The sequence below is a fragment of the Coptis chinensis genome, chromosome 4 (genome assembly GCF_015680905.1).
Source record: "Coptis chinensis isolate HL-2020 chromosome 4, ASM1568090v1, whole genome shotgun sequence".
NCBI classification, from domain to species: domain Eukaryota; kingdom Viridiplantae; phylum Streptophyta; class Magnoliopsida; order Ranunculales; family Ranunculaceae; genus Coptis; species Coptis chinensis.
This window is the reverse complement of record NC_141459.1, coordinates 50,309,866-50,314,308: the sequence shown is the minus strand read 5'-3', so window position 1 is coordinate 50,314,308 and position 4,443 is coordinate 50,309,866. Positions and strand designations below refer to the sequence as shown.

At 41.3% G+C, this 4,443-nt stretch overlaps 1 non-coding gene across 1 annotated transcript; it reads left to right on the top strand.

The window, feature by feature from the left end:
* Positions 1–3,351: 3,351 nt before the first annotated feature.
* On the top strand, positions 3,352–3,455 carry LOC147503855 (small nucleolar RNA R71). The gene has a single exon (XR_015194062.1). It is a non-coding gene; the product is annotated as a small nucleolar RNA R71 (small nucleolar RNA).
* Positions 3,456–4,443: the final 988 nt, after the last annotated feature.

Here is a 4,443-nt window from a genome sequence, read left to right as displayed (position 1 = left end):
CATGAGTTCAAAAGGTTTAGACCAATCGGGAGGTTTGTATAATAGGTGCGATGGTTAGAAGGCTTTTAAGGTTTCAAAAGCCTGTTTACAGTTAAAATTAAAATCAAAGATTGCATCCTTCAAAAGCAAGTTAGTTAAAGGCCTAGCTATTTTGAAAAATCTTTAATGAACCGCCTATAAAACCCTGCATGGCCTAGAAAGGCTCTAATCTCACCGGACAGTCCGTGGTTTAGGTAGTGGTCGCTATCTTATCTAGTTTGGCTTTATCTACTTCGATGCCATCACTAGATACAATATGACCTAGTACTATGCCCCTTTTGACCATGAAATGACACTTTTCCCAATTTAAAAGCGAGGCTCTTTTCTTCACACCGTGTCAAAACCTTAGACAGTTAGACAAACAAATGCGGAAGGAGTCTCCATAGATAGAAAAATCATCCATGAAAACTTCCATAAAGCTCTACCATGTCACTAAATATATGAAGCATACACATTTGGAAGGTACCGGGAGCATTACAAAGGCCAAAAGGCATTCGTTTATAGGCATATGTTCAGAAGGGACATGTGAAGGTTGTCTTTTCTTGGTCATCAATATCAATAATAATCTGAAAATAGCGGAGTAGCCATCCAGGGAAACAATAAAAGGCATGACCCGCCTAGACGCGTTCTAGCATCGATCTATAAATGGTAAGGGAAAGTGATCCTTTCGTGTCATAGCATTTAAACGCGTCGTAATCAATACTGATTCTCCATTTCATAGGACCTTGAGTGACAACATAGTCACCCTTCCCGTTATGTACCATGGTAATTCCGATTTCTTAGGAACTACATGAATGGGACTTACCCATTCGCTATCGGAGATTGGGTATATAATACCGCGATCGAGTAATCGCGAAGACTTCTTCCCTAACCACCTCTTTCATGGCGGGGTTCAAAGCGGCGAGGAGGTTCGCGAGAAGTCTTGGCGTTATCCTCCAAATGGATACGATGAGTCGCGGACATTAGGGTCAATGCCCTTAATGTCACTAAGGACCAACCAATCGCAGACCGATGTTTCCTAATCACCCCTTATTAAAGATGTCTCTTCATCTTTAGTTAGAGAAGATATAATTATCGGGTGACTACCATCCGGATCAAGTTGAATATATTTTAACTCCGGGGGAAGAGGTTTAAGCATTAACTGGTGTGGAGGAATGTCCGTTGATGTTTCATAAGTGTCCTTATCTTGCGTAATGAAAACTTGCTTAGGTAGCAAGTCTTCATACTCAGTATATGGAGCAACCGACGGGTCTACAATTGGTGTGGATTCCAGGATGGTGTTGACCTCCTCTAAGTAGGAGTCATTCACAAAATCAGAAGTTCCAAAAGAAAGGAATTTGTACATATTGTTTTCAGGAAACGTGTTGTTAAAATAATCTTGAGCTAAACTCTCGATCAACCTAACCTCCCCATCTATAGACGAATCTGGTAACTGTTTCATCATTTTAAAAACATTTACCTCGACAGAAAGATGGCCAAAAGATAAGGACATCTTTCCATCGCGACAATTTATAAGCATTGGCGGTTGCCAAGAAGCGCCCTAAGATGATCGGTCTGAGTCATTAGCGACTTCTATATCGAGGATAACAAAATCAGCGGGATAGTAGAAATCCTAAACCTTAACAAGCACGTTTTCCACTACACCTTTAGGATACTTAATTGACCTGTCCGCTAATTGCAACGTTATTTTTGTAGGTTGCATTTCTTGTATACCTATTTGTTTATACAAGTAATCTGGGAGTAAGTTAACACTCGCCCCGTGTCTAATAAAGCGGTCGTCGTGTAGGAATCTCCTAAGGTGCATTTGATGAAGGGGCGACCAGGGGTCCTTGTACTTAACAATTCCATTATTTTGGGATAAAGTTTGGAACCTGCTCAGTTAAAAGGTGTCTTTGGGTATGTTCGTCTTACGCCTAGTAGTGCACAACTCTTTAAGAAACTTAGCGTGGTTAGGAAGCTTGTTAATAGCTTCGGAGAAAAGGGAGGTTTATCGTTAGATTCTTGAAAACGTTCCTAATTTCCTCAAAGTTTGTATCCCTAGTTAGCATGGCTAATTTTGAGGGAATGGTGGTTTCGCTCTATATTTCGCGATATGGCTCTACTTTGTCGTGTAACCTTGGCTTTCGATTTCTTTGGTTGTGATTTAACCGGGTACCTCTACCGTGGTAGGCTCCTCGGTTTCTATTAATGCGGTATCTAGTTCGATATCCGGTGTAGGAGTAATTGATGGGGTAACTATAGGCGTAGTTACTTTGTTATCAACCACTCTTCCGAGCGGAGAGTGGTGATGGCATTTAGGTCACCTACGCATTGTAGTTTCCGTACTAGAATTACCGTTTACCTCAAAGCGCGTGTTCTTCGTTTTAGGGTTTGGTATCGCTTGACACCGAAACACGCCTTTTGGTTGGGGCTTTCTCTTGGGCTAACTGTTGTATGCCCTAATTTATGGATTGTAAGATCTGTTGGTTTGATTGAGTCATTGTTTGGAAAAGTTGTTGGGTAACCTGTATAAAGGCGTCAATACGATCCGGTTGTGTAGGTGTAGTAGTCACGGGTGGTGCGACTCGAACTATCTCTCGTTGATTATTTATGGGTGGGTTGTGATAGTTAGTATTATTAACCGGAACGATACCTCTGTTGGTATTATAATTATTATAATTATTCTGACCTTGTGCTTGACCTTGTCGGTGGTTAAGCTTTGGTTGTTATAATTATTATAATTCCCTTGACTTTGTCCTTGTCCTTGCCTAAGTGGAGCTTGGTTATAATTGTTTGCTTGCCTAACGCGTTTTGATTATTGTACCACGGAGGTGTTACTTGTTGATTATTTCTCCAACTGAAGTTGGGATGTTGTCTCCAAGGGCGTTAGGAATAGGATAGTTATTAATAGAGTAAACATTATCTTGCTCACGGTGGTTGTTGTTCATAAGCTAGAGGACAATAATTGCCGTGGTGCTCGGACTCAAACAGAAATTACATGGGTTGGAGTTTACATTCATGGCGAGGGGATAGGCTTTTGTTGAACGAAATAGCCTCTACTTTTTAGTTAGAGATTCGAGTAAATTTTTAAGTTCTGGATCGGTTTTATTCTCAAACATACTAGCGGCGTTGACTGTTGAAGAAGAACTAGCGGAGCGGGGAATATCATCACTCCCCCCCCAATTATTATTCCGTTTAGTTTGGTCTTCTAAAAATTTGTAAGCCTCCGAGGCTCCTTTACTTAGGAAACTACCCCCATTCATTATGTCAAGGACTTCTTTATGGTGATGTTGAAGTCCTTTGAAAAAGGCACGAACTAACGTGTCTTTTGCTAGGTTATGGTGTGGACACTCTATAAGGAGATCGGTGAAACGATTCCATGCCTCAGAAAATGATTCATGAGGGTTCTGTCGGAAAAAATGAATCTTGGAAAGCATTTCATCCGTCTTTAGGGGTGGGTAAAATGTTCCATAAAACAATTTGAACAAGTTTAGCCCACGAGTCCACAGAATTAGGCGCTTGGGCAGTTAACCAAGACGCCGCCTTATCGGCTAATGTGAAAGGGAATACCCTTAATTTAATCTGTTCCGTACCAACCGTAGGATGGTGGAATGTTGTAAGGACTTGTTCAATCCTAACGATGTAGCCGATAAGGTTTTTCATGGTCTAACCCATGAAAACGGGTAACAAATTAAATATGTTTGGGGATTCAAAATCCCCATCGGGTCTGCTAGAACGATGCATGATTTAGGGCTATCGCTCAAAGCTTTGTAGAAGTCAGAGAGAGGAGTCTCTCTTTCTTCAGCCATTATGTCAGGTATGGTGTGTGTGATAGTAGCTAGAGGTGTCGTGGGTGGTGTACTAGATAGACTTGTTTGTTGCCGTGTAATTACGTTTGTTGTTTTTGTTCGACCAGACCTTAATCTCATGCAAGACTAAGTTGTTTAACTAAACATGCAACACTCCAAACAATTCTGATATACTAGTAGAAAACCTCTAACTAGAAATGCGAGGTATGGAAGAAAGGAATACCTGATAGCGTCCTTGCTTCGCTTATGAATAGCGTCTTGTGTACGCGTGTTCAGTGTATATAAGAGATTAGAACACTGAAAAACTTGACAACTCGAAGTTCGAATCAAACCGGGAAATCCTAAAAATTTCAGCTTTAAAGCGCTGGCGCTCGTCTTGCTGGCGCGCCTTCCTGCGGCAAAGTCGAGCTCCAGTAACTTAGCGCGGGGCTCTCTTTGTATGCTGGCTTTTGTAAACGAGAATTCCAAGAACTTAGCTGGTCGCGCTCTCTTTTTGCAGGCGGCTTCGTATTTTCTCGCGGAATTTTTCCAAAACTGAAACGGCAACCACAGTATGAATCAAACAAGGGTGGGTGGGTTAAATGGGACTTAAAAATGACTAATTCTATTATGAAAA